Genomic DNA, 27653 nt, shown 5'->3' with positions numbered 1-27653 from the left:
CCCCCCCCCCCCATTTTCCCCCATAATATCTTCAAACAGAAAACAGCCCAATTTTCCTTCAACAGGTATTTGGATAAAAAGTGGCATATCCAGTCAGGTATGCTGGCAAATGCTCATAATCCCAGTGGCTTAGGAGGCTGAGGCAGGAGGATAGCAAGTTCAAAGTCAGCCTCAGCAAAAGCGAGGTGTTAGGTAAGTAACTTATTGAGACCTTGTCTCTAAATAAAATACAAAATAGGCCTGGGGATGTAGTTCAGTGGCCCAGTGCCCCTGAGTTTGATACTTAGTACTCCACCCCCAGAAAAAACAGGGTATATCCGTATAATGGAATATCCCTCACAAATCTGAAAGAATGAATTACAAATACAGACAACTATACAGTGTATTAAAACATCATGTTAAGAGTTTAAAAAAAATACATACTGTGTGATTTCACTTATCTGAAGTTCCAGAATGAGAAAAACTAATTTATATTTATAGAAATAAGATTATCCCTTGCTTGTGTGAGTGAGATTGATTTCAAAGGGACATGAGCATGAGATAATTTTCTTTGGTTATAGAAATACTTTATATCTTGATTGAGATGGTGATTACATAGATTTCTTCACTTGTCAAAATTCATTAGTCTGTACATTTGAAATCTGTGTTTTATTTTCTGTAAAGTGTACCTCAGTAGGATTGGCTAAAAAATTCTAATGCAAGATAGTACATGCAATAGTAGGACCTAAGGACATAGTGATACAACATAGAGGGGCCCATTACTCAGGCTTGTCGATGGAAGAAAGAGTGAGTGAGAGAGAGAGGGGGGGGAGAGAGAGAGAGAGAGAGAGAGAGAGAGAGAGAGAGAGAGAGAGAAGAGATTGATTGATTCTGGGAAAATGATTTCTTGACTGACCTTAAATAAAGCAGCAATAATTAGTCTATTGAAGATCTGGAGAAAGGGCATTTATGTTAGAGAAAATACCTTGTTTAAATTTGGAGCTATAAGAGAAATTTCTCATTTGGGGAATTTAAGTAGCTTGATTTCATAAGGACATGAGATGCCAATGCAGTAGAGGCCAGGATGAAACTGAAGAGGAAGACAAGAACTAGATGGTGATATCAAAATGGACCTTTTATGTTATGCAAAAAAGGTTTTGGAGTCATTAAAGTATTAGAGATAAATCTCTTTGGAAAAAGTAGATATAAGAAGTATGAGGACCAAGGGCTAATTTGTATCCTTAGTAATATAATACTGCATGCAACGACTTTGTAGGGGAAGCCAAATATTAAAGTTATCCCCTTTTTTAGGTAAAAAAATCTATCAGTTCAAATCTTAGTATTTGGTAAGATATAGTGAAACTAACAGCAGAAGTAGAAAGGTCAAGGTAAAGGAAATAAAGTAATCTCCAATGGGGCTTTCAATAATTACAGTGCAGATTCTAAGAATGCAGATTAAAGTTGTAATTATTATAAGCACATTGATTTAAGTAACATCTGCATTTGTACAAAGCAACATCTGTGTTACCCCTAAAATGTGTTTATAATTCTGTTGGATGGAAATATGGAGCCCTCTGACAGAGAAGCATCCAGTTGGCTTGGGAGAAAAATAAATGACCGTGGGAGGAACATACTCAGGATGACCCTCTCCTCTTTAGAAAGGGGACTAAGGACTGCAAAAAAAGACCTCTGGCTTGCCAAAATAAAATTCCAGGCGAAGGTTTGCTTACAAGATGGGACAATTCAACCTTGTTAGTGCCTGATTTTTATTTGTTTGACCTTCAGTGAAAAAAAGTCTTAAAAATACAAATAATTTTAAACCTAGAGAAAGGCAGACAATTGTATTTATTCTTTTGGATTGAATTTTGGTTCAAAAAGATAGGATAACAATTAAAAGAAATAACACATCTTTTGACTTTAATATATGTATCATTTTGTAGACTTATGGATATAATGGCTTATCTTTCAGAGATGTGAACATTTTATATTACTATGTAGTTTTTCTGTCCCTATTTTAATGGTTTATTTTTAGCCTAAATCCTACTTAATGTGTAGTTTTTAAAAAATACTTTGGATTTCTTTAAATTTTTTTAGTTGTAGATGGACACAATACCTTTATTCTATTTATTTTTCGTGGTGGTGAGATAGAACCCAAGGCCCCACATGTGCCAAGCAAGTGCTCTACCACTGAGCTACAACCCCAGTGCTTTAATGTGTAGTTTTTGATAGAGTTGGTCACATTTGTCTTGAAATTATTTCTTGCCATTGTGGCACGATTTTCTCTTATCTGTTGTCCTGTGTTTTAGGGTATTATTCTTAATCTCTTTTTCAACAGTTCCAAGATTTCTACGGTTCCACTGGGTGTTAACTGAGGCCTCTTTGGTAAAAAAATTTCCATTAACTTCATCATCTCCTGGAGTTAGCTAATTCTTCCTACCATTTAACTATGAATATTTGCAAAATTCCATTTGAAAACTGATCAAAGGTAATAATATACTAGCCTAATGAGGTCTAACAGTGCTCACCCTCTTGCTACTTTCAAACTAGATGGGTTAGCTCCTTGAGTTTTATTTTTATTGTTATTCACCATTATTTCAAATGCAAATATCTAGCTCACTTCTCTTTATACTGTCCTTTTTTTTCCCTACACGTTTTTTTTTTTTTTCCTATCGTGGTCATATCTGATTTGATTAAGAGGCCCTAAATGCTTATTAGGACATGCTCTTACATGTTGAATTGTTGAGTCAAAGGGTAGGAATGTTTTAAAGGTTGTATGTTGTTATTGTTCTAGGTGAACTTGGTTTTTAGAACTACCAATTTGAACATTAGGTAATTTCTAAATTTTACTATTATAAATAATGCTATAATTAGGGAAATTCAAATCAAAACTACACTAAGATTTCATCTTGCTTCAGTCAGAATGACATGATTAAGAATACAAACAATAATAAATGCTGATGAGGATATGGGGAAAAAGATACACTTGTACATTATTGATGGGGCTGTAGATTACTAGTATAGCCACTCTGGAAAGCAGTATGGATATTATTTAAAAATCTAGAGATGGAACCATCCTATGATCCAGCTATCCTACTTCTTGGTATTTTCACAAGAGAACTAAAATTATCATCATATAGAGATATAGCCATCTCAATGTTTATAGCAATACAATTCACAATAGCTGAATTATGGAATCAACCCAGGTGCTTACTTATAGATGAATGGATTAAGAAATTGTGGCATATATACAAAATGGAGTTCTATCCAGCCATAAATAAGAATGGAAATCATGGCATTTGCCAATAAATGGATGGATATGAAGAACGTCATGCTAAGTGAAATAAACCAAACTCAGAAACTCCATGTTTGAATGTTTTCTCTCGTATGCAGAAGCTGGAGTAAAATAAAGGAAAGGAGGAGGAAAGAATAAGATATTATAAAGATATAGGGAAGATCAGTAGTGCAGAAGAAGGACATCAAGAGGCAGTGTGAAGGGATGGAAAAGGAGAGGTAATGTGGAATGAATTCTTTAAAAATCATGTTATATGCATATATGAATATACCACAGGGAATTTCACCTTTATGTATAAGTAAAAAGAACCAATCAAATATGAATAGATAGATGAGAGAAAGGAAGTCTAACAGAGTAGAGGAAGGAAAATGGGGGCTGGGAGGGAAGATGGAAGGGAAAAGGGTGACATAAAAGGGAAGGGATTGTGAACTGAAATTGAATTCCATGCATGTATGAGTTTGTTGGGATGAATCCAATTACTATGTATTACCATAAAGCTCTAATAAAAATAAATAATCCTGCAATAAATATCTAGGTTTGTAAATATTTGTACACATTTATGGCATTTTTACAGTAATGGAATTGTTTTATCAATTGTGCGACTTTTGATTGATATAATTAGGAGTATTACATTGAGTTTTCATTCCCCCAGCAAGGTATTAAAGCATTTGGGTCTCTCTCATCCTTGTAAACATTATATATTGTACTCAAAAATAGGTCCATTATGGAAGCAAAAATATTAGTATCTGAATTCAGTTGTGAACAAAATGTTAAAAATATCTATTGACCAATGTGTTACTTTTTTAACATTAAAAAATATTTTTTTAATTACACAAGTCATGCAAAATTCAAACATTAAGGGAAAGAGTTTTTTGCAAGTCTCTTCAGCATTATCCAAAAATATGATGCCATTCTTCTTTCCTAGAAGTGACTACTTATATCAATTTGGTGAATATTCTTCCAAATATTTGTGTGTATTTCCAAAGAAAATCTTCAGTATTATGTCTTTATGTCCATTCACATAAACAGTATCACTAATATATGCAATTAGGGAAATTGTATGTCTACTTTTTTATAATTTGGAAAATATACTTTTCTACCTTATTGAGGTATAATTGGCAAATAAAATCGCATATTTCAGGTGTACAACATGATGATTTCATATATGTATACATTATGAAAGATAATTATTACATCAAGCTAATTAGCATTCATCACCTCACATTGTTACCCCTTTTAGCAAACCCAAGTATACTATACAGTATTACTAACCATAATTCCCATTCTGTATACTAGATTCCCAGAATTTGTTCATCTTATAGCTTTATAGCTGAAAATCTGTACCTTTTCACCAACATCTCCTCATTTTTCTTACCCTCCCTCCCCCAGCCCCTGGAAACGACCTTCCTACTGGCTGCTTCTGTGAGTTCAAATTTTTTAGATTCTACATGTAAATGAAATCATGCTGTATTTGTCTTTCTGTGTCTGAATTATTTCAGTTTTCATAATATCCTGTAGGCTCATCCATGTTGCAAATGTCAGGATTTCTTTTAATTTTTTTTTTTTTTTTTGCCAAATAACATTCCACTGTGTATTAGGGTTAGGGTTAGGGTTAGGGATATTCTTTATCCATTCACCCATTGATAAACAGATTGTTTCTATGTCTTTGCTATTGTGAATAATGCTGTAATGAACATGGAAATTCAGATATATTTTTGATTTTATTTCCTTTGGATACATGACCCAGGAGTGGAATTGTTGGATCATATGGTAGTTCTATTTTCAATATTTTGAGGAAATTCCATAATATTTCCCATAGTGGTTGTACCAATTTACATTCCAATTAACAGTGTACAAGGGTTCCCTTTTAATCACACCCTCACCAACACTCATTGTGTTTTGTTTTTTTGATTATAGCCCAAAACAGTTGTGGAGTGATATCTCATTATGGTTTTGATTTGCATTCCCTTGATGATTAATGATATTGAATATTTTTCTAGTACTTGTTAGCCACTTGTATGTTTTCTCTTAAAAATTCTACAGGTACTTACTCATTTTGTTGGACTACTGGTTTTTAACTATTGAGTTGTATGAGTTCTTAATATATTTTGGATTTTTAAAAAATGTTTATTTATTTATTTATTTATTTTTTAGCTTTAGGTGGACACAATATCTTTATTTTATTTTATTTTTCATGTGGTGCTGAGGATCAAACCCAGTGCCTCATGCTTGCCAGGCGAGCACGCTACTACTTGAGCCACATCCCCAGCCCTATATTTTGGATATTAAACCCTTAATATTTCATACTGTTTTATATATTGTAAAATTATTTTGTTGATTGTTTGGTGTACAGAAGATTTCTAGTTTGATGTAGTTTCAATTGTTTATTTTTATTTTTGTTGTGCTTTTGGGATTATATCTGAATAATCATTGCTAAGATCAATGTCAAGGAGCTTTTTCCTGTGCTTTATTCAAGAAGCTTTACAGTTTCAGACCTGACCTTACATTTAATCTTTAGACAGTTTGTAGTTAATTTTTTGTGTGTACTATAAGTTTATTGGTACAATTTCACTCTCTTGCATGTGGATGTCCAGTTTTCTGACACTATTTATTGAAGACTGTTGTTTCCCCATTGTGTATTTTTGGTGCTCTTGTTGAAACTTAATTAGGTATGTATACCAGGGTTTATTTTAGGACTTTTTCTTCTTTCTCATTGGATTATGGGTCTGTGTTTATGCCAGCAGCATTACTGTTTAGATTACTATAGATTTGTAATAAAATTTGAAATTAGGAGGCAAGTTTTGCTTTATTTGTCAATATTACTTTGGCTATTTGGGTCATTTTAGAAGTAATAAACAAATTCAGTGAAGTCACAATATATAAAATCAACACATAAAAATCAGTTGTGTTTACATATGATCACAACAAACAATCTGAAAAAGCAATTAATAAAACAGTCTCATTTATAACAGCATTAAATATAATAAAATACTTAGGAATAGATTTAAACAAACAGGTGAAATACCTATATTTAAAAAACTCACTCAGTTTTATAGCATCATTGATAAAAGAAATTTGAAGTCATAAATAAATGGAAAGATATCCCTTATTCATAGACTGTAAGAATTAAAATTGTGAAAATGTCTATGTTGCCCAATGTGTTCTATAGATTCAGTGCAGTCCCTATCAAAATTGCATCGGCATTTTAAAGGAAGAACAATTCTAAAATTCTCTCTCTCTCTCTCTCTTTCTCTCTCTCACACACATATACACACAAATTCATATTTAAGTGCACATAGATACTTTTTTCTTCTTGAGCCCTATATGCTGTAGTTTATTTTGTCTGGCAGTATGGAAATGTTGTGGTTTATTTAAAAAGGTCATAATACATATGCCATATTTAGTCATTTCCCCTATTGTTATCACTTAGGTTATTTCCAGCATTTTGGTTTTATAAACAAATTCTCTGGTAACCATATTTGTATGTGTCTTCATGTGCTTATGTGGCTTTAATTACAAACTACATGCTAATGACCAATAATTTGTTTTTATTTTTCTAGCTATCCAGTCTATGTCAAAATTGAAGATAGTAGAATAAAATAAAAAGGAAGCAGTTCTGATTAATGTATTTAACTATTTAACATACTACATTACAATTAGCATGCTATTCAGTGAATAATAATAGAGTAACTTGTAATTGTAATGTGATATAACATAGTTAATATGCTACATAGGCAAAATCTCATTATTGAATCAATGAGACATTTTCAAAGTCAGATGATACAGTAAAAACTTCTACATATTCCCAAAAGCATACAATATACATTCACCATGCAACATATTATATTACCCACTTTTCCATTCCCCAACAAATTGGAAATGAAAATCACTCATTTATATATAAAACCCTCTAGTTAATAAAAAAATCATAATTATAATTACAGATTACATTGATTAGAATATATCAATATGAGAACTCATAACAAAAGTTAAGGGTAACATAAAATCTAAACTCATAAATTCATAATCATAACTGATTTCATAAGGAGAAGAAAGAAAGTAAATGAATAAAGCATTTGGTTCTTTTTTATTAAATTATTTATTTATTCTAATTTGTTATACATGATGGCAGAATGCAACTCATTTCATATTACACATATAGAGCACAATTTTTCAAGTCACTGATTTACACAAAGTATTTTCACACCATTCGTATCTTCATACATGTACTTAGGATAATGATGTCTAACTCATTCCACCATCATTGCCCCCTCCCATCCCCTCCCTCCCCTTTGCCCTATCTAAAGTTCTTCCATTTCTCCCATGCTCCCCACCATCACCATTATGAGTTAGCATCCTCATATCAAAGAAAACTTTTGGCCTGTGGCTTTTTGGGATTGGCTAACTTCACTTAGCATTATCTTCTCCAACACCATCCATTTACCTGCAGATGCCATGATTTTGTTCTCTTTTATTGCTGAGTAAAATGCCATTGTGCATATATGCCACATTTTTTTATCCATTCATCCACTGAAGAGCATCTACGTTGGCTCCAGAGTTTAGCTATTATGAATTGTGCTGCTATAAACATTGATATGGCTGTGTCCCTGTAGTATGCTGTTTTTAAGTCCTATGGGTATAGACCAAGGAGTAGGATAGCTGGGTCAAATGGTGGTTCCATTCCCAGTTTTCCAAGGAATCTCCATACTGTAAAGCACTTTATTCTTGAATAGAAAAAAAACAATAAACACACAGATGTAAGAGAAAGTACCTTAAGAGAATAAACTTATAAATTATAATTTAGGAAACAGAATGTTGTAGAATTGATTTAAAAAAATCCAGAAGCCATTTCTTTGGGAACACAGGCATATGTTCTCAAACAGATAATAATTACGTAGATTCAATCAAGGAAAAAAGAAAGAACTGCCAACATTTTGAATTAACACTGGGATATAAATGTAGGTAAACTATGAGATTTTTTTAAAAGATTAAAAAATTTGAAAATCTTGATGAAAATAAAAACCTTTGTGAAGAAAGAAAAATGATCAATGATGTCTTAATAATACCGGAAATACTGGAAAACATTAACAAACCAACACCACATTTAAGATACTGAAAGGCAGTCAAGTTTTTGATATTAAAAAAAAAAAAAACAGATAAGTTTATGGCTTTCTCCTATGCCCCCAAACTTCCAGGGGACAAACAACTCTCAGGCTAAATGAATGATTTAAGTATTAAGTAGTATTTTAAAACTTCTTAATTTATACTTACAAAGTTAGTGTAACCCTGTTAGCTAAATCTGACAAAGATAGCACAACAAAGAAACAACATACCAATCTTATTTATGAATGGATATGGAAAAATCCCCAAAGACTTCCCAGCAAATGCTTTCCAGTGTTATTTTAAGAGCATAACATTCTGTGACTGAAGAGGTTATATTTATGAAAGCCACTGGTGTTTCAGAGTTAGAAAACATATTAATAACATTCATTACATTTATATTCTATGTATTAATATAAAACATTGATGAAACAAATTGAAGTAGACATGAATAAATGGAAAGATATCCTATATTTATATATTGGAAGAGTTAATATTGTTAAAATGACCATATAACCAAGTGATTGACACATTCAGTGGAGTCCCCATATAAATCCCAATGGCATTTTTCAAAGAAGAAGAAAAAATTCTTAAAATTTTTAATGAAATCACCAAAGACAAAAACAAACAAAATAATCCCAAGCAAAGAGAAAAAAAGTGGGAGGAAGCATGCTGTCTGATTTCAAAATATACTACAAAGCTATTGTAATTAAAACAGCATGCTACTGGATGAAAACAGACACATAGACCAATGGAACAAAATCAACAGCCCAGAAACAAATCCATATGTTTATGATCAATAGATTTTTGATAAAGATATTGGGTCACTGGGGCACAGTTTATTATATGTTTTATATATTATATATTTTGTCCCTGGCTCCTTGTGCTCTCTCTCTCTCTCTGTGCTTCCTGGGCACCATGAGCTGGGGAGCTTTCTTCCACTGCCCTTCTGCTGTGGTGTTCTGTCTCACCTTGGGCCTAAAACAGTGGAGTTAATGACCATGGACTGAAACTCTGAAACTGTGTGTTCAGAATAAACTTTTCCTCCTCTAAGTTGTTCTTGTCAAGTATTTTGGTTTCAGAGATTAAAAGCTGATTAACATACCTCTGAATGTGACCTGATATTTTCCTGTTAAGGCTTTTAAAATTCTATTCTCGTTCTGTATGTTAGTCATTTTAATTATTATGTGCCATGGAGAGGTTCCTTTTATGATCTTGTCTTTTCATGGTTCTGAATGTTTCCTGTATTTGAATTTCCATCTCATTCTCAAGGTTTGGAAAATTTTCTTGTATTGTTTCACTGCAAAGGTTATTAATGCCCTTAGGTCATATCTTGGAGCCCTCTTTGATTCCAGGGATTTTTAGTGATTTTTAGGTTTGGTCTCTTAGTGTCCCAGAGTTCTTATATATTCTGATCATGGTTTTTTATTTTCTTATCTTTATTGCTAATAGAGTGTTCAAGTTCATATACTTGTCTTCAATTCCTGAAAATCTGTTTTCTACATTTTCTAATCTTTGGATTAAACTGAAATTTTTATTTTGATTTGAGTCTTTCATTTCATTCTGAAGGACAATTTTTCTGGGTACAGCAATTTTGGTTGGCAGGTATTTACTTTCAGAGCTTGAAACACATTATTTCCAAGCTTTCCTGAACTTTAGAATTTCAGCTGAGAAAATTTTTATTTCCTTTTCAGAATCTCTATTGAAATGATGTTTCACTTCCTCTATTTTCTCTTAGTTCATTCTTTAGAACTTCTTTTAGTTCATTGGTCATTACAGCAACTGACTTTTTGAATTCTCTGTCCAGTATTTCATCTACTTTGATATTGGTGGATTTGGTTGGAATTTATACCCTTTTGGAGATGTCTTGTTTCCTTGTTTTCTCATGTTTCCTATATTTCTATATTGAGATTCTTTCATCTTTTGGAATGGGTCTCTCCCCCACTGTTGTCTAGGGGACTGTTTCATAGGCTGTTTTCACTCAATTATGTGTCCTGAGCCATGGGTATATCTTTGTGTCAAAGGACCCACATAGAGTGTTCACAGTGCCTTGATCAATCCCTTAGACCACTTTGAGGAGAGATGATGACCGTGTACCACTGTAAATACTCAAGAGCAATCCACATACTAATAAGTCACAAAAATTATTAAAATATTTTCTATAACTCCAATAGTTCAGAAGTGAAAAAAAGTGGTAATATCTTAAAATAGACTATAAAAGTAGCTTTAAAGAAATTAAAATTTATATTTTACTATGTAGGAAATGAATATATAATAGAAAGAATAGGGATAAAATGAAAAATAAAAGAGAAAGAAAATAGTGAAGGGGGAGGGAAGAGAGGTAGAAGAAGTAAAAACAAATAAAGGAAAAAACCCCAGATGGTGTGAATATAGAAAAGAGAAAGAAGAAAAGAAAGAAAGTATAAATCCATTTAACACACTACCTCAAAGAAGAGAACAACAACCACCACCATATAAAATCAAGGAAACAAACAATATAAAAATTTTCTTATATTTTGCAACTTTCCTTACCCAAACTACATACTCATAAATAAAGCTTACGTTGCACATCTCTCTCCTACTTACTGTTTCCTTTCTGGTTTATTTTTCTTTTTAATCCATCCACATTATGGAAAGAAATTCTGACTCATTTTNAGAGAGAGAGAGAATTTTTTAATATATATTTTTCAGTTTTTGGTGAACACAGCATCTTTATTTTATTTTTATGTGGTGCTGAGGATCGAATCCAGCACCCTGAGCATGCCAGGTGAGCTCACTACTGCTTGAGCCACATCCCCAGCCCTTTGAGTGGTTTTGATTTGCATTTCTCTAATTGCTAGTGATGATGAACATTTTTTCATATATTTGTTGATTGATTGAATATCCTCTCTGAGAAGTGTCTGTTCAGGTCCTTGGCCCATTTATTGATTGGGTTATTTGTGTTTTTGGTGCTTAGCTTTTTGAGTTCTTTATATACCATAGTGATTAGTGCTCTATCTGATGTGTGAGGGGTAAAGATTTGCTCCCAAGATGTAGGCTCTCTATTCACCTCACAGATTGTTTCTTTTGCTGATGAGAAGCTTTTTAGTTTGAGTCCATCCCATTTATTGATTCTTGATTTTAATTCTTGTGCCACAGGAGTCTTATTAAGGAAGTTGGGGCCTAATCCCACATGATGGAGAGTAGGGCCTACTTTTTCTTCTATTAGACGGAGGGTCTCTGGTTATATTCCTAGGTCCTTGATCAATTTTGAGTTGAGTTTTGTGCATGGTGAGAGATAGGGGTTTAATTTCATTTTGTTGCATATGGATTTCCAGTTTTCTCAGCACCATTTATTGAAGAGGCTATCTTTTCTCCAATGCATGTTCTTGGCACCTTTGTCTAATATAAGATAATTGTAGTTTTGTGTGTTAGTCTCTGTGTCCTCTATTCTGTATCATTGGTCTACCAGTTTTTTTGGTGCCAATACCATGCTGTTTTTGTTACTCTTGCTCTGTAGTATAGTTTAATGTCTGGTATAGTGATGCCACCTGCTTCACTCTTCTTGCTAAGGATTGCTTTAGCTATTCTGGTTCTCTTATTTTTCCAGATGAATTTCATGATTGCTTTTCTATTTCTCATTAGAACATTTGAATTTTTAAAAATTTATTGTGAAAATGGTATAAACCTGATGCAAGTTACTTCTACTAAATATTCAACTGCACAAAATATTACATACAAAACAGATATGTAATATAAGAAATTCATTCATAAAAGCATTTCTAGAATTAAGTTGTCACTTTATTTTGAGATATGCATTGTATTTTAAATTATCAATGTTGAATAATAGCTGTCCTCTAAATGGGATACTGGGACAATATATACTTCATAGTAATGTGTAGTGTAATGTACTTTGGCAAACTCTAAGTTTTTGCTAATTGTGTTGTATTGTGGGAAAAGTGCTGGAGAAAGATCCAACAATAATCTTTTGCTTGTGAGTAAGGTAGTTCTGCAAATGCTTCAAGTGCTACAGAATCCACTATCACAATAATTTTTTTTGTCAGTCTATTCACTGATTATGATTTTCTTGTACACCTTTGAAATATTAAATTCCCAGAGACAGGTACCATGTGGTAACATAGACTATTCGAGTGTCCTCTGAAACTGACAACATTGATGAAAAAAAAAAGAAAGAGGGCAATATGATCATAAATTCAATACCTATAATGAAACTCTCATGGCAAAATGGTAGATCATAAATGTGTCAATGTTGGAATGATCTATGATATGGTGGAACCACTTGGCAAAGTTTAATGATGGAAAAAGAAATGAAGAATAGAACTAATGTGCTTCAAGCAAAGGTCATGGGTATCTATAACAATTTCAGTGGTGGTGTGGCTATACACAGTTAGTTGTTTTCCAAATATTCCATTTTCATTAGAGGTAAAAAGATTGTACTGACATTTGTTCAAATAATGATATGTGTATCATAAATTCATGATTTTTTCCCACAAATTTGTGAATAAGAAAGATCTCATAAATTTGTTGGATTTCAAAAGAGACATCTGCTTAGCATAACCAAAACAGTGCATTAAGAAACCATCAGCAGGAAGAAAGAGTAATGCTCCCAGACCTACTACTGTCCAAGATAATGTCAGATTGACACAGAAGCCATATTTTTCTAAAATGGCAGGAAAAACAATGTTAAGTCATGTCATGAAAACCTAAATCATATTGTCAATAATGTAATGTAGCCATTTGTTTGAAGTGATTTTCTCCTTTTCAGAAAAAAAATAATTATTATAGTAGCTCAATTCACAACATCTAAGCTATGGAACCAACCTTGGTGCCATATAATGGATGAATGGATAAAGAAAATGTGGTATATATACACAATGAACTATTACTCAGCTGTAAAAAGAATGACTATGACATCTGCCAGTAAATGGATGGATCCGAGACTATCAAGCTAAGAGAAATAAGTCAATTCCAAAAAAACAAAAGTCAGATATTCTCTCTGAATATCTGTGGGTGCTAACCCACAGTAGCTTGAATATTTCAAATTAACACATTATAACACTAAAATAAAATGTATAAAATTGGATTAAGGAATGCAATATTGAATAGTGTAGGTGAAATCTATCCAAACAATAAGGTTATGCCAGTGAAATAAGAAAGACACTAAGGAGTCAAAGATTACCCCTTGCTGATGTATCTGAGATGGAGGATATTCTTAGCCTTCCTAGTTTAGATTAAGCCAGATATTAGGAGGTGTAATAGATATGCACACCTCACCTGAGTAACTTCTGAGTGTCTCTGGGTGTGGAGGCAGCAACCACACAGTCCCCCTCCATTGTATATTTATTTCTCCACCTGTCTATATCAGTCTTCTGCTTTCAACACTTCACCAATATTCAGGTTCTTGTGTCTTCACCCACTTCTGGAATGAGCCTGTGCAGCTCCAATGATTCCATGACATTTCCATGCCAAGCGCTTAGGAATGTTTGATGGAACCATCCAAATGTCTTTAGCCCTATTGCTTGCTCTTTCTCTAGCTGGGAGAGCAGCTTTTGTTCTGTGTAAAATGTCATGTAACAGGGATTAACCACATATATCTCCATCAGCTCTTCACAGGCACATTTGCGTTGGGTTTTAAAACCCCACTTGCTTGTTGAATCTCTGCAGCTGAGGCAGAACCCCTTCTTCTCTCTCGGTAGGGGTATTGGGAGTCTCTGAAAGACCCAGTGATGACTCACAGGTGTATGTGCATCCACACCACCCCTGTCCCATCAATTGTAATTGTTTCACCCTCCCTTCTCCTGAGCTGACAAAATGGCTATGAGAGTCTCACAACAAATCCTACTGCTTAAGATCTGAACAGTCTAAACTGTGCCAGACCGCATCTAGCGTGTGTGGGCTAACATAACTTTAAGCCACCAATTTCAAGTGTTCTGCCATCAGCCTGTCACAGTCTAGTGCTCCCACCAGGTTCCTGCCACACATTCAGTCCTGATCCCGTAATGATTTTTGACTCAGGCACCCACTAATCAAGTGAAAAAAATGTGACTGTTGGATATTGGGGATGTTAAAAAATAGGTATATAACAAAGAGAGCAGACAGAAAAGTGTGCAGAAATTTCTGATCATCCATGCAGACAGCCTAGGTAATGGTGACCCTTTTAGGGTAGTTCCCCTTCCCGGTTCCAGTGGGAAGAGCAGGTCTGTTCTTAAGTCACACATACCTGTTCATTTTGCTGAATTTAATTTTTCTTTCTGCTCAAATTGTCTATTTGCCCAAATTTGGAGTGTGTAATGCTTAAAATCTTTATGATTCCTTTTTTTTTCTTCAGTATTCTGGAGGGGAATTTCCCTTTCCCCACAGAGAAACCATGTGCCTGGTGCCAGTGTAGTCTTCGACTCTTTCCCCCCCTAATTCTTATATATACAATTTTTGCAAATGTTAGAATGACTGTATCTATCTTAAAATTAATCTGATAATTTGGTACAATAAATTAATTTATTTTTGGATGTTGAACTCACACTTTGCATTACCAGGATAACTCCTAATATTTGTTAATATCTTGTGGAGATTATTATTTTTTTAAAGAGAGAGAAAGAGAGAGAGAGAGAGAGAGAGAATTTAATATTTATTTTTTTAGTTTTCGGCGGACACAACATCTTTATTTGTATGTGGTGCTGAGGATCTAACCCTGTGCCGCGCGCATGCCAGGCGAGCGCACTACTGCTTGGGCCACATCCCCAGCCCTTGTGGAGATTATTTTGTCTATGTTCATGAGGGTTACTGATTTCCACATTCATTTTCTTGTAGTGTTTTTCTCAGGTTTTGGAATCACAGTTAATTTATGCTCATAAAAAATTTTATTTAGATTTCCTTCCTCTTCTATCCTATGGAAGAGTTTGTGTAGAATCAGTATTATTTATTTCTTAAAAGTGTGGTAGATGTCGTGAGTGAAAGCATCTTGGCCTGGTTTTATTTGTTGGAATGTTTTAAATTATGCATTCAATTTTATTAGTAAATATAGAAATATTTCACAAAGTTTGATACTCTTTCTTGTTTATTGAGTTAAAATATTTTCAGTTTTCTACTTAAGATACTTATTCATCGATGGTTTATTTAGCAGTATTGTTTAATTTTCAAATATATGAACACTTTTAAAATATCTTTCTGATCTTAATTAATTTTTCCATTTTTATTGGTGCATTAATAATTACACAGAATAGTGGGTTTGATTGTGGTATATTTATACATAACATACTTGGATCAATTTCATCATCCAGGATGGTGCTGAGAATTGAACCAAGGGCCTTGCACATTCTAGGCAAATGTTCTGTCACTGAGCTACAACCTTTTAAAATGATACATAAAAAGCATAAAAATATATGTATTAATGGGGTCACATGACATTTAGATACACATATTATATAATGTTTAAATCAGGTTAAACGTATCTATTTTCTCAAACATTTATCATTTCTTTATGGTGAAAACTTACAATGTACCGTCTTCTAGCTTTTCAAAATATATAGTTCATGAATGTTATCTAGAGTCACCCTACTGTGCAATAGCACACCGAAACTTCTTACTCTTATTCAACTGTAACTTAGTATTCATTGACCTTTCCTGTCTCTTCCCTATTCTCCCTACCCTCTGGCAACTACTATTATACTCTCAAATTCTATGAGATCAACTTTTTAAGGTTCCATATATGAGTATGTTATGTGATAATTGTTTTTCTATGCCTGGCTTATCTTATTTAACATAATGGTTTTTAGTTCCACCCACATTGTCAAAAATGACAGAATTTTATTCCTTTTATGGCTAAATAGTATTCCATTATGTACATGTATCATTTTCTTTATCCATTCATCAGTTGATGGACACTTAGGTTGTTTTCATTTCTTGGTTATTGGGAATAGTGCTATACTAAACATGGGAGTATAGATGTCTCTTCAACCCATCAATTTTATTTCCATTGGAAATGTATGCAGAGGTGAGGTTGCTGGATCATTTGAGAGTTTTATTTTTAATTTTTTGAGGAAATTTCATATGGTTTTTCAAAATGACTGAGCTAATTTACATTCCAACCAAGGTACAAGTGTTCTCTTTACATCCTCATCAGCAAGTGTTATCTGTGGTTTTTTTTTTTTTTTTTTTTTTTTTTTTTTTTAGTAGCCATTCTTACTGTTGTGAGGTAATATCTCATTGTGGTTTGATTTTCCTTTCCTTAATGATTAGTGATGTTGAGCATTTTTCATGTACATTTTTATATCTTCTTTTCAGAAATGTCTATTTAGATCTATTACCCACTTTTTTTGTTTGCTGTTAAGTTTTTGTGGTTTCTTTTTTGTTCATAATTCCTCAACATATTCTCTCATTCTTTTTTATTAGTGTATTATAAATATACATAACATTTGGGGTCATTTTGACATAATTATGCAAGCATGGAATATAATTTGCTCTAATTCAGTCTCTAGTGCTTCTTCTTTCCCTTCCCTCTTCCCTCCTCCTTTTTGCTTTTCTCTACTATATTGATCTTCCTTCTATTTATTTGTAGATTTTTAGATTAGTACTTTATAAATAAACATAAATGGTGAAATTCACTATGGTGTATTCATATATGTACATAGGATAGTTTGGCCAATGTCATTCCACTGTTTCTCCCTTTCCTTTCTCTCCTTCCTCCCCTCAATTCTCTTCCTCTACCCCACTGATTTCTCCTCTATTTTCATGGGCATTTCCTTTCCATATTTTCCCCCTTATTTTGGTCTAGCTTCTGTATATCAGAGAAAATATCTGACCCTTGACTTTTTGGGTCTGGCTTATTTCATTTAGCATAATGTTCTCTAGTTCCTTCCATTTACCAGCAAATACCATAATTCAATGGTCAAGTAGAATGTCATTGTGTATATATCCCATATTTTCTTTATTTATTCATCTATTGATAGGCATCTGGGCTGGTTTCATAACTTGGCTATTGTGAATTGTGTTCCTATGAACATTGGTGTGCTGTATCACTATGGAATGCTGATTTTAGCTCTTTTGTAAAAATACTGAGGAGTGGGATAGCTGGGTCATATGGTGGTTCCATTCCTAATATTTTAGGAATCTTCATACTGCTTTCCAGTGTGGTTGTACTAATTTGTAGGCCCACCAACAGTGTATGAGTGTATCTTCCCCCCTTCATTCTCATCAGCATTTATTATTAAGTGTATTTTTGATATTTGCCATTCTGACTATAGTGGGATGAAATCTCAATGTAGTTTTGATTTGCATTTCCCTGATCATTAGAGATGTTGAACATTTTTAGATTTACATGTTGGCCATTTGTATTTCTTCTTTTGTAAAGTGTCTGTTTAGTTCTTTTGCCCATTTGTTAATTGGATTTTTTTGGTGTTAATATTCTACATATCAATCCCCTGTCAAATGCATAATTTGTACATATTTTCTTCCATTCTTCAGATCATCTCTTCACTTGTTCAGTGCTTCCTTTGCTGTACAGGGCTTATTAGTTTGATGCCATACTGTTTGTTTACTTTTGCATTTTTTCCCTGTATTTGGGGGGGTATTGGCTAAAAAAAAATCGTTGCCCATGCCAATATCCTGAAGTGTTTTTTTTATATGCTTTCTTCTATTAGTTTCATGGCTTACATGTAAACCTTAATTTACATTGATTTGATTTTTATAACTGTTGAGAGTTAGCTGTCTTGTTGCATTCTTCTGCATGTGGATACCCAATATTTCCAGCACCATTTGTTGAAAAGACTGTCCTTTATCCACTTTGTGTTCTTAGTCCTTTGCTGAAAATTGGTTGACTATAGATGCTTCAGTTTACTTGTAGGCTTTTCAATTCAGTTCCCTTGATGTATGTATCTATATTTATGTCAGTATCTTGCCATTTTAATTACTATAGCTTTATAGTATATTTTGAAGTCATGTAGTGTAATGCCTCTTACTTTTTCTGTTTTTTTTTTTTTTTTTTGCTCATGACAGCTTTGGATATTCAGGGAGTTTTGCTGTTCCATAGAAATTTGAAGATTGCTTTTTCTAGTTCTTGGGAGAATGTAATTGATATTTTGATAGGTGTTGCATTGAATTTGGAATTGCTTTGAGTATATGGACATTTCATCAATATCAATTCTTCGAATCCATGAACATAGAGTATCTTTCAATTTTTTTGCATGTCTTCTTCAATTTATTTCATCAGTGTATTTTACTTTTCATTGTAGAGATCTTTCACCTCTTTGGTTAAATTTATTTCTAGGTATTTTATTTTTGTTGCTATTTAAAAAGGATTTCTTTCTTCACTTCTATTTTGGTGAGGTCACTGATGGTGTATAGCAATGCTACTGATCTCTGTATGTTGATTTTGTATCCTGCACATTTCCTGAATTCATGCATTAATTCTGATAGTTTTTGGTGGAGTTTTTGGAGTTTTCTCTATATAAGACCATGATATTTGCAAACAGTGCAAACAATTTGACATTCTGTTTTCCAAGTTGGATGCCTTTATTTTTTCTCTTATTCATTATTTTAGTTAGGACTTCCACCACCATGCTGAATAAAAGTGGTGGAAGCAAGCATCCTTGTTGTGTTCCAGATCATAGAAAACTTTTAGTATTTCTCCATTTAGTATGATGAAAGCTTTTAGCTTATATGTGGCCTCTATTATTTTGATATATATTCTCTATATATGTGATTTATTCAGTTGTTTTTTATCATGAAGAGATGTTGAATTTTATCAAATGTCTTTTCTGTATGTGTTGAGATGATAATGTTTTTTCTTTCATTCTGTTGATGTGGTGTACCATATTCATTTATTTGCATATATTGAACTGTCCTTGCATCCTTGGAATGAATCCCACTTTGTCATGGTGAATAATCCTTCTAAATGTTTTGGTGGATTCAGTTTGTTGTTTCTAGATTATTAATTATCTAAAAAAAGGATGTGTCTAATTCTGCTGTGATACTAATGGCTTAATAACTATGTACACTGCGTCTTGATCAGTGAACTTTTTTTTTTAATATTTATTTTTTAGTTATAGGTGGGCACAATACCTTTATTTGATTTTTATGTGGTACCGAGGATCAAACCCAGTGCCTCATGCACGCTAGGTGAGCGCTCTACCTCTGCCACAACCCCAGCCCTCAGTGAAAGTTTTTATCAGGGTCTCTTGTCTTCTTCTTCACCCCTGACCCCTCCATTTCTACTTTCAAATCAACTAAAGGGGTAAAACATTGACTCTGGATTTACTGAGTCAGTTTCTAAGCTCTCGTATGTTAACTTTGAGCTTTGCTTTTCTCCTATTTGTTTGCATTTTTATAATCTTAGGACAGGCAGGGAAAGAAATGGTACCCATATTCTTTTGAGCTCTATGGCTTATGATATAATTGCTAGGTTCTATATCCTCCAGATTTGTTATATTAAAAATTTATCTTCTGAAATTCTAAGAAGAATCATTTTTTTCTTTTTAATATATTTTTACTAGTTTATTTTTATTTTTATAGATATACATTATATTGGGGTTCATTTTGACATAATTATACAAGCATGGAATTTAATTTGCTGCAATTCCATCCCCAGTACTTCCCCTTTTCCTCCCCTCTTCCCTCTCCCTGTTCTCTTCCCTCTTCTCTACTAATCTTTCAAGATCAAACATGGTTCTTATAAATAAAAAAATTTACATTTCATATATTTCCTTTATTGATTCTGAAACATCTCCATAAAATATCTCTTCAAATTTTATTTTATTTGTTCTTTTTAAATATACATGACAGTAGAATGTATTTTAGCATATTATACATACATGGAGTATATCCATACAGCACAAGCTCAAAATTGAATTAGAAAAAATAAATTCAAATAAAAGCTCAAAATTGGACTCTTTGTTATAATTTGAATCAGCTTTACAGTTCTTATCTGCTCCTTAATTGTTGGAATGTAAATTATTGATAGAAGAAGGAAGTCCAGAGAATTAAAGGTTCTTAATTTTTTAAATAAATGAAAACATAATGATGATTACTAGTAATTAGCTAAATGCAAATTAAGTACCATAATATCATTTCTGTAAATGAGATTCTTAAAAGTTAAACATATTGTAGTATCAAGTTTTGGTAAGTTATCAGGAAATTTGCAGCATCATATACTGGTGTTGAAAGTATAAACTGATAAATTTGCTATACCAGTTTTGTGGAGAAATTTGGTATTATTTATTAAAACAGACTGATGACCATGTTCTTAGTACTAAATTTAATCTCCAGGTATCCTTCCTAAAGAAACACTCTCATTTATTTTCAAATAGATATTTTATAAGATTTCCATTGCATGATGATAAAAGGACATGTTATAAAAACCTGAATATCCAATAGGAGAAGAAATGAATATACTACATTAAAACCATACAATGGAATGGGTATAGTTTTATCAATTTATATGGGTATATCTATAAAACATTGTTAAAAGAAGCACAGAATGACATGTAAAGTGTGATTTCATCTACATAACTTTTAAGAAACAGAAAAAAGTTTAGGTTTTCTAAGGTATACATATTATTATTTAAAATTACATTTACAAGATGACTTGAAGAGTTTCTACAAATTTACAATAACATTTATCTACTGGATGTAGGGTAAAGGCTTGACATAAAAGGCAGAAAGTCAGATTTTTTTAGCTTTAATACTCTAATTTTTATCGGACAATTGTGTTCTTGTATTATTTATATGATATTTACAAATGTTATTTGTATAAAGAAAAAATGTTGGAAGAAAGCAGGCCAAAATATTAATAATAATTCTGTATAGTAGGAATTTTCATGACTGCTGTTTTTACAGTTTTAGAAAACAAATCTCTCTTCACCCCTCTCTCCTTCCCATTCTTCTTAAGACATGTAAATAAATAAGCAAAATCTTTTACTGGTTTCTCAATTCTTCAAAAGATAGACTATAGATTCTTCCACATGCCATACAGGCTGCTTTATGACGTGGTCTCTGAGTATGCTCCCAGATTCTTTGAAACACACTTTTCATCTTAACCTAAATATCATCTTTCATTTAGACTCTTAGAATTATTGCCCATATATTTCCCCCATTTCCTATCTCATTTCTCTCTTGTTTTCTGTCCACTTCACTTCAAAATTTATTTTAACAAAGAAATCTACTCATTCCACTTCACTTCTTGTGAACCTCTTTTGTACCTTTGGCATCTTCTAAAAATTTGCATATATGTACATATGAATTTTTACATTTTTTTAGTTGTTGATAGATCTTTATTTATTTACTTATTTATATGTGGTGCTGAGAATCGAACCCAGTGCTTCACACATGCCAGGCAAGTGCACTACCCCTGAGCCCCAGGCCCAGCCCTGAATTTTTAGATTCTCTTTAATCACTCTGTGGCTGGTCAAGGAACCCATCAATGTTCAGTTAAATTCTAAAATGCACGCAAGATTCCATACAACACTCTTTATATAGTGCTAACCACTGTCATTCTTAGTTTCAGCTATATTAAACTTCTCACTGTCCCAAATATGCCATGTTCTGTCATTCCTCATTGCCTTTACATATATAACTTTTTGCCTCTGCTTCATCCCTCTAAAGACCATCTATAATTTTTTAATTTTATATGAGGTTTTCTTTGCTCCTCTAGTGTAGATTGATCACTCTGAATTCTGAGATCCAATAGAATTTTTCCAAGCTGCTTATATTCAGTACCATTATTAATCTGTTTTTATGTCTGTCTTCCATTTCAAGTCTTGTGAATTCCTCAAAGGCAGATTTTTATATGAAAATTTCCTCTTCAATGAGCAGCGTTTATTTTAAAATTTTTATTAATTTTTTTTGGTGCTAGAGATTGGACCCAGAGGAGCTTTACCACTGAACCATATCCTTAGTCCCTTTTAATTTTTTATTTTAAGATGGGATCTTGCTAAGTTGCTTAGGGTCTTGTTAATTGCCCAGGCTGGCTTTGAACTTGTGATCCTCCTGCCTCAGCCTCCAGAGTTGTTATGATTACAGGTACATGCCACTATACTGGGCTCCAAAGCAGAATTTTTTAAAAAAATTAGTTTGGTATCTCCACTGTCAAGTATTGTGTGGAATGGCATAGATTACCACTAATGCTGATATAATAAAGAATGCATGTGAAATTCTGTGATATGCACTTATTTTAATAAGGAGGAGAATGCTAGAATCATTATTGGAGTTTCAAAAAAAATTATTGTTACTGACTTAGAATCCCTGAGCATGTATATTCTAAAAAGTTATCATGGTTAGTTGTCATACACATGCCACCTTAATAACCATGACTACAAATTACACCCAGAGAAAGTAGAATTAGACATATTCGGAGAAATCTGAGGATGTAAACATTTATTAGGGAATATTAATACCAACTATTAGAGAAACAAATATAAATCCCTATGGTATATAACCAGTGACTTCCATTGTGTTTCCTATGCAATAATCCACTCATTTGTCTGGTCATTTAATTAACAATGAAACAGTGCAATTGAACTATCAACCTGTATGTTTTCAAAAGTTTTTCCAGTTTTTCTGGTGCATACACCAGTTAATAATTTCTGTTGAATGGACAAACCACTTTCAGTGATCACTGATGGTAAAATTAAGGCTCATTCTGCATCTGTGCCATCTGAAGTCCTCCTTTTCTTTGGACTTGCAGTGGATCTGTACTAAGTGACAACTTTAGGACTGGCAGTCTGGTGCCTAAGAGGTATGACTTAAGAGGTCTTTTACAGTATATTTATCTGTACTCCAAAAAGATTCATTTCTTTAAAGTAAGCATTGCTCCTTTTCCATCCTTGGCCTTTTAAAAAAATGATATGATAGTCAATCATTAAAATATTTGTTTGAATAAATGTATCAGATATATTCCTTCAGCTGGTAGATATTGCATTCTTAGAGGTCAAGCCTCAAGGCACTGTCTGGAGAGATGGAAATGCTGTAAATAAAGTCACCCTTACCTAGAACCTCTATATTTGCAGGGAAAAAATTTTTTTATCAAAGTCTTAGATTTTTCTTTCCTCTTAGAATTTATCTCTAATCACTGCAGCCACCACCATGCAGCAATGGGATCCTACTCCCTCTTTAATTATCTGATTCCACTTGTTTTGGCAGAACAAAACACAACTTTATTTAAGACCCCAGAATAACAAAAGACAAATGAAAATAGAGTGCCATGAAGCCAGAAATCCAGAGTGTAAAGGAACATTGTGATCTATTGAAAGAATAATGGCATCATTGTGAAAAATCACAATGTAAGTTGATCTGTCTGGGTTTTATTCCCAGCTCTTACATTTATTAGCATTATAATTTGGGGCAGTGTATTTATTTTTTCTCTGTTTTCATTTTCATTCATAACATGAAGGTAACAATAGTACTTAATTCCTTCTTGCTTAACTTCAGAACTTTCTTCACATGTCAAACAGCCTCAAGAACACTACTTAGATGGAAATAAAATAAAAATTCAGATGAGGAGAGAATTAGTTATTTCCTTTACCCATCTAGGGTCCACATTCACATTTTGCTTCATTGTTGACATTAAGAGTAGTTTTTTCCCTGAGCAAGACCAAGTCTCTTTAAGGGATGATTTTACCTATTATAGGCCAGAAGAGGATAACCATATACCAAAACAACACTACAACCCCAACATTTATAATTCTAAACACCATCCCCAATTCTGCCAAAGCCAGGCGGAATCATTCTTAGTGATAACATGTTCTGTATGATGAACAATGGACAGTGCCAAACATCTTTGGCTTTTAAGTAACTAATTATTTGATACCAAATGAGGCCATAACAATCAATTCTAAGTCACACCAAAGTTTTAATTTCTCTGCCTAATGTTGCAGAGTACTGCTTTGATTTACTTGTTGGGGAGATTTTGCAATGTGTACCTTTGAAATAAATGGTTTCTTATCTAGTGTTTACAATAGAGAAGAACTGTATACTCCAGAGCTGATGAAAGCTTGTCTCAGTGGGAGTGAGAATACATATATGATATTGGCCAATTCCTTGACTTTTAAGTTTTGCTGGCCCAGGTTACCTTGGGATGCCAGGATGGAATGGACCTAAGTTACCCAAAAGATAACTTTCCTCCTGAGGCTGAATTTTGCCTAGTGATATCGATTTTAATGAATTCTGCCTTTATGAGTGTTTTGATGTTAACCAAAAATTAAGTGAAGTCTCCATTTGAGAAATGAATAGTATACCTGTTATCAGTATGCAGCAGATGAGTATGATGCTCAGGGAAGTGAAAAATCTCTAAGGAAAAACTACCAATGTCTATTTCAGCCAACTATTTCTATTTTCTCAGAATTTTTAATGCTGCTAGGAAATAACTAAAAGTAAACATTTCACAGAACCACGTAAGAAGGAAGATATTGCCTATAAATTACTTTCTCAGGTGGCTTTGTGTGCTTCAAATAATTTGAGAATAGTTCTACTTTTAATTTTTTGAGAAACCTCAGTACTATTTTCCAAAATGGCTATACTAGTTTACATTCCCACCAACAGTGTGCAAGTCTTCTCTTCGCCATATATTCACCAGCTCTTATTATCTTTAGTCTTTTTGATAGTAAGCATTCTTACTGGGATGAGGTGATATCTCCTTGTGTTTTTGATTCACATTTCCCTGATATTAGAACAAATACTGTATTTTCCCACTAATATGTGATATATAAATTAGTAAAATTCATCCAAACAGAAAGTATACTGATAATTGTAAGGTGTTGGGTAAGGGGGAAAATGGAGTTGTTGTTCAATTAATATAAAATTTCAGTCATGAAAGATGAAAGAATTCTAGAGATCTGCTGTATAACATTATGTATGCATTTAAAATTTGTTAAGGGAGTAGATTTGAATTTTTGTCTTTTACTACAATAACAAAAAATTCACTCTATTGATTGCATTGTTTCTAACAAGAAGCATGGGAATTTTACATGTTTAAGTCTTATAGTTAAATATTTAATCCATTTTGAGTTGATTTTTGAGTATTGTAAGGAACCAATTTCATTATTTTACATGTGGGTTTTCCCAACAACATTCCATGTACTTATTGGCCATTTGAATATTTTCTTTAGAGAAATGTCTGTTTTAGTTCCTCCCCATTTTTTATTTGAGTCATTTGTCTTTTTTGTTTTTGAGTTGTAGTTTTTTTTTTAATAGACTCTGGATAGTAAACCATTAGCAGATATGTGATTTGAAACATTTTCCTATTTCCTTTTGTCTTTTAACTCTATAATGTCCCTTGATGCACAAAAGTTTTACATTTTGATGAAGTCCAACTTATCCATTTTTCTCTTGTTGCTCATGTTTTGGTGTCATATTTAAGAATTTGTTGCCAAATCTGAGTCATGAAATTTTACCCTTATATTCTTTTAACACTTAAAATTTTAGCTTTACATTTCATCATTTTGAATATGGATATCCAATTGTGCCAGCCTTATTTGTTGAAAAGACTTCTTTCTTTACTGAGTGGACATGGCATCCTTGTCAAAAATCAATTGGCCCTAGTTGTATGGGTTTATATCTGTATCTGTTATTCTCTTCCACTTGTCTACATGTCTAACTTGATGCCTGTATCACATGGATTTGATACTGTAGCTTTGTAGTAATCTTTGAATTTGAGACTCTGGCTTTATTCTTTTTCAAGTTTGTTTTGCCTTTGGAATCACACATGAATCTCAGGGTCATCTTTTACATTTCTGCAGAAAAGGCCATTAAAATTTTGGTAGGGATTGTGTTGAACCCATAGTTATTGCCCTGCTCTTCTTAGGTCCGAGCTTCTGTCCAAAGAATGTGGGCTCCTTGAAGTATTACCTCTCAGCTACACTTACAATATTCAGTCTTTTCAACTTAGAGTTGGAATGTATGAGAAATTCTGGTGGCTTACTCCTCCTGGAATGGTATAAAAGATTCTGATGGCTCAAATAAAAAGAGTGGAAGATTTTTGGGTAAAAAAAAAAATAAGCCCTTGAATGAGTGCTATGGGGAAAGGGAGCCAGTTTTAAGTGAAATTCTTTGAATTTATCTGATAGCTTCTACCCCAAGCAGCCACCAGAAGCCTGGGTGAAGGAGCATCAGCAGTTCATTCACTGACATAGGTCCCTTTTAGGTGGCTATCATAGGTAGGATTGCACGCAGGGTTTCGATGACAACCACAATGAAAGTTTATGAGTTTTAGCACTTAGAGACTCTGAGGGATACATAGCATTCATGGAGGCCACATCCATGGAGGTTAGGGAATGTAGGTAGGAAGAGAGAGGAAGGAACCCATGGGCCAAAGCCTTTATTAGTCCTAGGTCATTAGGTTTCCCATGGGGAGTTTTAAGTGGTGGATTTAAAGCAAGCAGGTATGAGTTCTGTGAGGTCATGTAGTGATGGAGAGGGAGTCACTGCAGCATATTTGCACAGTTTATGCAGTGTAAGGGTCAGCAGGGACAGTAAAGTAGGTTTATCTAGTTGTTACCTAGGGACATGGTCGCTAGGAGAAAGTTGTATAAGGCAGAATTCTGGATTGGTTACATAAAGGAACTGTAAGGAAATAGAGAATTGGAAACTGTGAAGGGTGTTTGAACTCCGTTTCTGGAATGGAAAAATCTGATTTATATTAAATATGGAAATCTAGGAAAAAATTGTTAGCATTCATTACAGAGCCCTATCATCCCTCCAGCGTGAAGTTTCAGCCATGAATATCTGGGGAGAGGGAGGAAGGGACTGAGATGTAGCTCAAATGCCATATACTCTCACTGTTCTTATGGAGATATTGTAGACTTTCCTTAATAAGTGACATTTTATTTGTTATATGTCCTTATAACAATTTCCAGAGACTTTAAATCATTATTTTCTAAAAATTTTTATTTTGTTTGTTATATTTTTTCCTTCACACTAGAATTCCGGAAGCACGAGTGTCTCCTCATCATACATTTAATGTTTTGATTCTTAATTAGTTGATTTGTTTCCTGACATTGGTCATTTAAATTCTCTTTTTTCATTGATTAACCTTAGTAGGGTATTTGACTTAGTAATCTTTTAAAGATTGAATATTTTAGAGGTTTTAATATTCTTAAAGTTTGAGCAGGTTTGTTTTTCTCTATTGCATATGCTTTTTTCTATTTCATTCTTCCTTGGTCTTTATTATTTTTTCTCTTCTGTTGTCTGTTTGGTTGCTTTGATGTTTTTTCCTACATTTTTCAGAGAGTAATTTAGGTAGTTGAAGCTGAATCTTTCTTCTTTTTTAATATTCAAATTTAAAGATATATATATTTCT

The 27653-nt window shown here is 33.1% G+C and overlaps 1 long non-coding RNA gene across 1 annotated transcript in view; it reads left to right on the top strand.

Moving 5' to 3' along the window:
• The first annotated feature begins 36 nt into the window (after positions 1-36).
• Positions 37-27653, top strand: part of LOC125614384 — a 46673-nt gene continuing 19056 nt past the window's right edge. The window contains exons 1-3 of the long non-coding RNA XR_007344988.1: positions 37-192; positions 3370-3489; positions 4661-4693. This is a non-coding gene — a long non-coding RNA (uncharacterized LOC125614384). The remainder of the gene's footprint in view (positions 193-3369; positions 3490-4660; positions 4694-27653) is intronic.

This window comes from Marmota marmota, unplaced genomic scaffold (assembly GCF_001458135.2).
Source record: "Marmota marmota marmota unplaced genomic scaffold, marMar, whole genome shotgun sequence".
NCBI lineage: Eukaryota > Metazoa > Chordata > Mammalia > Rodentia > Sciuridae > Marmota > Marmota marmota.
The sequence above is the reverse complement of the archived record's forward strand: the minus strand, read 5'-3'. Positions and strand labels throughout refer to the sequence as shown.